The sequence below is a fragment of the Procambarus clarkii genome, chromosome 3 (assembly GCF_040958095.1).
Source record: "Procambarus clarkii isolate CNS0578487 chromosome 3, FALCON_Pclarkii_2.0, whole genome shotgun sequence".
NCBI classification, from domain to species: domain Eukaryota; kingdom Metazoa; phylum Arthropoda; class Malacostraca; order Decapoda; family Cambaridae; genus Procambarus; species Procambarus clarkii.
The window spans coordinates 13,189,960-13,199,227 of NC_091152.1; positions in this window are offsets into that span (position 1 = coordinate 13,189,960).

Genomic DNA, 9,268 nt, shown 5'->3' on the forward strand with positions numbered 1-9,268 from the left:
CGGTGAACAAATCCACAAGGGCCGTGACGAGGATTCGAACCAGCGTCCGGGAGCATCCCAGACACTGCCTTAATCGACTGAGCTACGACAGGGTTAAAAGAATTGAAACCGAAGTTCTACTGGATCCTGTAGCCTCTCCGAGGCACAAACCAGGGTTTTACACAAATCCCTTGTGGATTTGTTCATTTGATGCATCACGTTAGTGTGATCTCTGTGTGTAATGAAATCAAATTACTTTGTCACAGGAGACAGGTACTTCTTGAGTCACCTAATACAACCAACAAGGGTGAATAAAAACATGGAACCGGCTACGTTGGACCTAATATGTACCTCCCGCCAAACACACACCGAAACTCCGACGTTGCTACAACGTTTGAACAAGTTTTAACACCTCCTATAACCAGTTATAACAACCAATATAGCAAGTTGTAACAACGTTCAAATACGTCATAAACGAGAGGACAGTACAATAGTTGAAAGCCTCGTGTACTGCATCACATCTTGGAGACCAAGACCGTCAGTAGTTTCAAAGTGTTATATGACAAAGAGTGCTGGGAAGACGGGACACCACGAGCGTAGCTCTCATCCTGTAACTACACTTAGGTAATTACACACACACACACACACAGTGATAGACGGTTGGAACAAGTTAGGTGAGAAGGTGGTGGAGGCCAAGACCGTCAGGAGTTTCAAAGTGTTATATGACAAAGAGTGCTGGGAAGACGGGACACCACGAGCGTAGCTCTCATCCTGTAACTACACTTAGGTAATTACACACACACACACACACACAGTGATAGACGGTTGGAACAAGTTAGGGGAGAAGGTGGTGGAGGCCAAGACCGTCAGGAGTTTCAAAGTGTTATATGACAAAGAGTGCTGGGAAGACGGGACACCACCACGAGCGTAGCTCTCATCCTGTAACTACACTTAGGTAATTACACACACACACACACAGTGATAGACGGTTGGAACAAGTTAGGTGAGAAGGTGGTGGAGGCCAAGACCGTCAGTAGTTTCAAAGCGTTATATGACAAAGAGTGCTGGGAAGACGGGACACCACCACGAGCGTAGCTCTCATCCTGTAACTACACTTAGGTAATTACGTAACTCCAAACTTAGCCTGAAATACGTTGTTTGAATGGAGAAGAGAGAGAAAACATGAAGGAAGTCTAAGGTAAGGTGATGGAAAGGTAGTTACGAGAAGGGTAAGAAAAGCGACGTAGACGGGAAATCAGGTGCTAGAAGAGGTGCTAGAGAGAAACTGATCCCTCTCCTCCACTTAGAAGTTGATGAGAATTAACTTAGAAGTTGATGAGAAGTCGGTAATTAACCTATGATTGAGCGGACAGCTTGGCCTGCAGGCCAAGGACAGTGATTACTGCAGTCGACTCACAATCCAACCTGTTCTCGCACTTGCTTAGAGTCAATATTGGCTTATTTAATAAGTGCATATGTGACTACTAATTGATTGTGAATATTTTAGTTTACCTTGAAAAGCTTCATAGAAAACACCGACCTCACCTAACCTTCTTAGTATGTTAAGATAAGCATCTTATTGCTTCTTATTTACAATTATTACTTAACCTAGACCGTTGATAGGTTAAGTAATAATTGTAAATAAGAAGCAATAAGATGCTTATCTTAACATACTAAGAAGGTTAGGTAAGGTCGGTGTTTTCTATGAAGCTTTTCAAGGTAAACTAAAATATTCACAATCAATTAGTAGTCACATATGCACTTATTAAATAAGCCAATATTGACTTTAAGCAAGTGTGAGAACGGGTTGCACAATCGTCTGGACCAGGGTTCGACTCCCGGGACAGGGCAAGACATCTTTGCATATTTCCCTGTACTTAACCCATGTTTATAATAACAGTCCTTCACCTAGTAGTACATAGGTAATGTAGAGTAAACCAATTTGTGTGTGGGGGGGGGGGGGTAGTGGGATCTCGAGAAGCCTAATAGGCTCCGTCTTCCCGATAACTGGTAAAGAAAAAAGACTCAAAGAAGACTGGGAAAACAGAGAAAGTTTCTCAGATTCACCCCCAAGACACAATCACCCCCCCCCCCCCACAGAGGGCTAAACTTGCACTCACAGGTCAGGACTTCAGTCACAGCACTTCATCTGGCACTGTTTTCCAAGCGAGTGTGGCATTGCTGTTCGAATGACGGTCAGCTTGTACCACCACCACCACCACCACCACCACCACCACCACCACCACTATCACCACCCCCTCCACAACCCCCCCCCACACCACAAGTCAGCACAAGCCACAATAAACTCCACCTACATTACGGGCTCACCATAGCCCGTGCTACATGGACACTTCCTTCTGAGTAGCTAAATCAACATCCACCCACCTAAGGAGGAAAGTCAAAGGAGGTTATCTTGAGGTTATCTTGAGATGATTTCGGGGCTTTTTAGTGTCCCCGCGGCCCGGTCCTCGACCAGGCCTCCACCCCCAGGAAGCAGCCCGTGACAGCTGACTAACACCCTGGTACCTATTTTACTGCTAATAGGTATAATTACTGCTAAGGAAAGCGAAGATATAAACGCATAATAACCCACAATAAACGAAGAATCAGGGAGTATATAGGAGAAGAAAACTTGAAGATAAACTTAGAATTACAAAGAAGATCCAGAAATGAGAACTGGAGAACAGAGGAGGATAGAGAGGCAAACCGAACACCACTAAATTCGAACACTTTAGAGGCAATAGTATTCAGGAAAAAAAAAACAGCTGGGTAGTTTGACGTACGAAATGGGAATATTCAGTTCGTTCTAATCATTTGATCAGCATCAAATCTGGAGTGAGTTAGTCAGTGCAGGCCAGCCAGTCCGTGCAGGCTAGCTAGTCCGTGCAGGCTAGCTAGTCCGTGCAGGCTAATTAGTCCGTGCAGGCTAGTTAGTCCGTGCAGGCTAATTAGTCCGTGCAGGCTAGTTAGTCCGTGCAGGCTAATTAGTCCGTGCAGGCTAATTAGTCCGTGCAGGCTAGAGTCCGTGCAGGCTAGTTATAGTCCGTGCAGGCTAATTAGTCCATGCAGGCTAGCTAGTCCGTGCAGGCTAGCTAGTCCGTGCAGGCTAGTAGTCCGTGTTTCCTTAAGTTATTTTTTTTTATATTCTCCGACTACATCTGGCTTATCGCTTTCTCCTTATTATACATTAGTATGTATATATTTATATATATATTATATATATATATGTCGTACCTAATAGCCAGAACGCACTTCTCAGCCTACTATGCAAGGCCCGATTTGCCTAATAAGCCAAGTTTTCATGAATTAATTGTTTTTCGACTACCTAACCTACCTAACCTAACCTAACTTTTTCGGCTACCTAACCTAACCTATAAAGATAGGTTAGGTTAGGTAGGGTTGGTTAGGTTCGGTCATATATCTACGTTAATTTTAACTTCAATAAAAAAAAATGACCTCATACATAATGAAATGGGTAGCTTTATCATTCTATTAGAAAAAAATTTGAGGAAATATATTAATTCATGAAAATTTGGCTTATTAGGCAAATCGGGCCTTGCATAGTAGGCTGAGAAGTGCGTTCTGGCTATTAGGTACGACATATTATATATATATATATATATATATATATATATATATATATATATATATATATATATGTGTGTGTGTGTGTGTGTGTGTGTGTGTGTGTGTGTGTGTGTGTGTGTGAATTTACATATTTCATTGAATGTGGTGTGGTTTCACGACTGTATTGTAATGTAATGTTTATTGTAATGAACACACTGTATGTAATGATTATTTTCTTGTCAGGGACTTCTATCACTCTGACCTGAAGATCTGCATTGGTGACCTGAAGAGCAAAGATAGTGTAAGTTGGGGTCTAGTTTCCGTGGACTATCCTCAGAGACGGGTCTGATAAAGGTACCTGTGGCAGGTATAGCTACCGTTACCTGTGGCAGGTATAGCTACCGTTACCTGTGGCAGGTATAGCTACCGTTACCTGTGGCAGGTATAGCTACCGTTACCTGTGGCAGGTATACCTACCGTTACCTGTGGCAGGTATTGCTACCGTTACCTGTGGCAGGTATACCTACCGTTACCTGTGGCAGGTATAGCTACCGTTACCTGTGGCAGGTATACCTACCGTTACCTGTGGCAGGTATACCTACCGTTACCTGTGGCAGGTATATCTACCGTTACCTGTGGCAGGTATATCTACCGTTACCTGTGGCAGGTATACCTACCGTTACCTGTGGCAGGTATATCTACCGTTACCTGTGGCAGGTATATCTACCGTTACCTGTGGCAGGTATATCTACCGTTACCTGTGGCAGGTATACCTACCGTTACCCGTGGCAGGTATATCTACCGTTACCCGTGGCAGGTATATCTACCGTTACCTGTGGCAGGTATATCTACCGTTACCTGTGGCAGGTATACCTACCGTTACCCGTGGCAGGTATATCTACCGTTAACTGTGGCAGGTATATCTACCGTTACCTGTGGCAGGTATACCTACCGTTACCTATGGCAGGTATAGCTACCGTTACCTGTGGCAGGTATACCTACCGTTACCTGTGGCAGGTATACCTACCGTTACCTATGGCAGGTATACCTACCGTTACCTATGGCAGGTATACCTACCGTTACCTGTGGCAGGTATACCTACCGTTACCTATGGCAGGTATAGCTATCCTGATCACATAACTATGTTTATCTAACCATCCAGAGAAATGAAGATGCTTACAAAATGTCATAGAATCTTGGAAAAAAATTGTAACCCTTCAAGAAGTCTTCAGAAGCTACATAAATGACCCTGTATCAAATCTCCCTCACATTATATTATATATATATATATATATATTTATATATATATATATATATATATATATATATATATATATATATATATATATATATATATATATATATATATATATGATCTTGAGCAGTCTTGACCTCATCTGATTCATCTCCCGGGTTACAAATTGGTGTTTACATATCTGTACATCCTTGTCAACACTGTTTGCATCCCTCTAGTGACAGATCTATTGACCGTCAATGACAAGAAGGAATATATATATTACACAAGACTCACAAACATATAGAAAGTTTGTATTCTATTGAGCAAAAACCTTTGACACAGACACAGCAACAAACTAATATTAGAATTGTGTTATGAAGAAGCAACATTTGGACACAATTGCACTAGAGGAGACGTCGAATGTTTCATCCATTCGCATTGATCATCCATTGGATGATTAGCCAGTGGGTGAGAGTAGAAGTTAGTGGGTGAGAGTAGAGGTCAGTGGGAGATAGCAGGCATCAGTGGGTGAGATCAGAGGTCAATAAGCAAGAGTAGAAGTCAATGGTAGACGTCATCCATTGGATGATTAGAGGGTCACTGCTCACCAGAGGTAATCACTAATTAGATCCTACGTGTACTTTCCCCTAGAAGACAATAATGGGGTCCCACACAAGGACCTGTAACTGACCTTAGCACTCAATACTAAGGTACATCAAGGCATTGATGTCGGCAGTCATGAATGGGGTCCCACGGGGCTTTGTATTGACCACATCCGGGACCCATCAAGATTGTTGTTAAAGATTCGCTACCTGGAACAAGAAGTTCCAAGTAGCACGGGCTATGGTGAGCCCGTAGAATTACCCAGTAAGAACCAGAAGTTACTATAGAGTTTTTACAATATTAACCCAAGTCTACATGGACTATAATATTAACTGGAACCACAACTTTTGGACTTACATATGATGGTGATAATCTTTACAAGAAAATAAATTAATAAATATGGATATTTATTAAGGGAAGTCAACACGGTAATAAGATCAGAGACGAATACAAGGTGAAAATACTTAGAACTCTGACGAGAGAGAGAGAGACAGAGAGAGAGAGAGAGAGAGACAGAGACAGAGACAGAGACAGAGACAGAGACAGAGAGAGAGAGAGAGAGACAGAGACAGAGACAGAGACAGAGACAGAGACAGAGACAGAGAGAGAGAGAGAGAGAGAGAGAGAGACAGAGACAGAGACAGAGAGAGAGAGAGAGAGAGAGAGAGAGAGAGAGAGAGAGAGAGACAGAGACAGAGACAGAGACAGAGACAGACAGTGACAAGACAGCCACACTAATCTATTCATAAAACAAATTCAATTAACACAGTCGTCTCTCCAACCTTGCGAGAGTTACACCAAGACACTAATTAACCCACTCTGATGAGCTTGCAGTAAACAAGACACCACAACCCACTTGAACATGAAGCATCCGGACAGACAGACATCCAACCTTAAACACCTCCTGTACCCCAGAGGCTCAGCGTAGATTTATATATATTCAAAACAAATGGCCAATATATATATATTGCCAGATTATTATTACATATTACATATATTATTACATATAACAATACATATTACTACACACAGCAAGCGGATTTAACCTATTGTCAGCACCGTAACAACACACAAGGTTATTAACTCAGGGAGGGGGGGGAGGGGAGGGGGGGTTATTAACGCAAACCGTTATCGTAAACAAGGCAGTAATAATAACGATAGCGTAGGCGTTCTTCCCAACCGGATTAGGTCGGGTTATTTGGGGTAATTAGACCCGTCATCCGTCTTTGACACAATTACGTCACTCTACGTCATCTATTCCCCTTTCCCCCACCTATGGGGGGCTGTGGGGGGCTGTAGGGGGGAGGGGAAGGGATGGGTAACAATGGGGGAAGGTAGAGGGGTTTCTTTTGGGGTTGGGGGGGGGGTTACTGTGGGGAGGTGTGTGTAGGGATGCTTGTATGGGGAGTAGGAGTCACGTCTTGTGAAAAAAGGTGACTTCGTTGGAGGATGAAATTTTATTGACGTGAGTGGGGAAGAGGCAAGGGGGTGACATCTGAGGAGAAAGGGAGCGGGGAATGCCTTTTAGGGAGAGACGAGAGGTTAATGAGAAGAGAGGTAAGTGAGAGAAAGGTAAGGTCACTGAGAGGGGAGGGAGGGGGAGAGACGAGAGGTCATTTGATGCGAGACGTCAGTGGGTGAGAGTAGAAGTTAGTGGGTGAGAGTAGAGGTCAGTGGTTGAGAATAGAGGTCATTGGGAGATAGCAGACGTCAGTGGGTGAGAGTAGAGGTCAGTGGTTGAGAATAGAGGTCATTGGGAGATAGCAGACGTCAGTGGGTGAGAGTAGAGGTCAGTGGTTGAGAATAGAGGTCATTGGGAGATAGCAACCGTCAGTGGGTGAGATCTGAGGTGAATAGGCAAGAGTAGAGGTCAATGGACAAGAGTAGAGGTCAGTGGGTGAGAGTAGAGGTCAGTGGGTGAGAGTCTAGGTCAGTGAGGAGAGAGAGAGAGGGGTCGGGTGGTAGTGAGAATATAGGAAACCGCCACATTTCCTATCTCCTGGTTCTCTTGAAGGTAATCTGCCAGAGGTAGAGAAGCAGAACCTCGCCAATCACCTCCCATAATAAGGAATCTACAAATTCTGTACACAAATGCTGATGGTATATCTAACAAGACATACGAGATCGTGCAAATAAACAAGACTGACGATCCGAATGTCCGGGTTTTGGCAGAGGGGAAAACCATTGAATTCCAGCGCCATAACCGAAGCCGTGGCCCCATCAGGAGTTACCAAACTGTGAAGGCGATAAGATGCAAAAAGAGGTGGAGGTGGTGGTGTTCTCTTGATAAGAGAGACATGAAACTTCGAGGACAATTCAGTACCAAACGTCAATAAGGTTTTGAACTCTACACACAGAAATCACAATAGCGTGATGCATCAAATGAACACATCCACAAGGGCCGTGACGAGGATTCGAACCTACGTCCGGGAGCATCCCAGACACTGCCTTAATCCTTTTGACCCTGTCGTAGCTCAGTCGATTAAGGCAGCGTCTGGGATGCTCTCGGACGCAGATTCGAATCCTCGTCACGGCCCTTGTGGATTTGTTCATTAGAATCGAGTTATATTCGAAACCTTTGGATTAGTTTTCATCGTATGCCATTTTTCACTTACATCTCGCCTTGTTACTACATCTCACTTTACTCTCTCTCACTTCACCTTATAATCTTCAACTCTGTATATCTTAGTTACGACTTAATAAGTGCCCCGGAAGGAAACTTACTTTAATTAATATTTCTAGAGTATTTGTTTGTGCCCATATTGTGGCTTATTCTCTGCATATACTTAGTCACTGGCTTAACATCAGGCTTCATTATTCAAAGGATTCTCAAATTATTGCCAAGGATGCATCCTGCATTCTCAGATAAGATCTCCTCTTTAAGGATACACACAACATTTAAGTCAGCCAGAACCCAAAAGCCGCGGAGCTCAACTATTAGAAGCACAGTTGGTTAAAAAAAATATGTGGGAACCTTTGACAAGTCCATGGCTTCCAGTCCCTTTCGAGGCCAGTAGAGATGGCGTCTTCATGAAAATTCAGGTTACCTTGAGGTTACCTTGAGGTGCTTCCGGGGCTTAGTGTCCAAGCGGCCCGGTCGTCGACCAGGCCTCCTGGTTGCTGGACTGATCAACCAGGCTGTTAGACGCGGCTGCTCGCTCGTGTTGTGCAAAATGGTTGTGCAAAATTATGACCATAGTCTGCCCGGTTAGTAAAGAAAACGAGGCGTTGACACCCACGTTTCAAAAGAGACATCTAGCGACAATGGTGGCAGCGAATACCGATCAACCACCTCCCATGACAATACAGTAATTACGGTCAATTAATGATCCGGTAGGTAATGAGGGGTAATTTGATCACGTGTACCTGGTGGCACCTTTGGGCCGGACCACACGCCAGGGACACCCAGGCACGCTCTGTGGCCTACACATTTCACGGGATCACCATAGCCCGTGCTACTTGGAACCTTTTGTTCCAAGTAGCGAATCTTAAACAACAACAACATATGAACATTTATTACAAGATTGGGAACAGGGCCGGTCGGCCGAGCGGACAGCACACTGGACTTGTGATCCTGAGGTCCCGGGTTCGATCCCAGGCGCCGGCGAGAAACAATGGACAGAGTTTCTTTCACCCTATGTCCCTGTTACCTAGCAGTAAAATAGGTACCTGGGTGTTAGTCAGCCGTCACGGGCTGCTTCCTGGGGGGTGGAGACCTGGTCGAGGACCGGGCCGCGGGGACACTAAAGCCCCGAAATCATCTCAAGATAACCTCAAGATAAGAGGGCGTTGATCCGGTGACCCTGGGACACATCTACACTTCTCTGAAGATAAGGACTTGGAACATGAAGATAAGGAGGAACTTGGGTATTAGGACAAGGA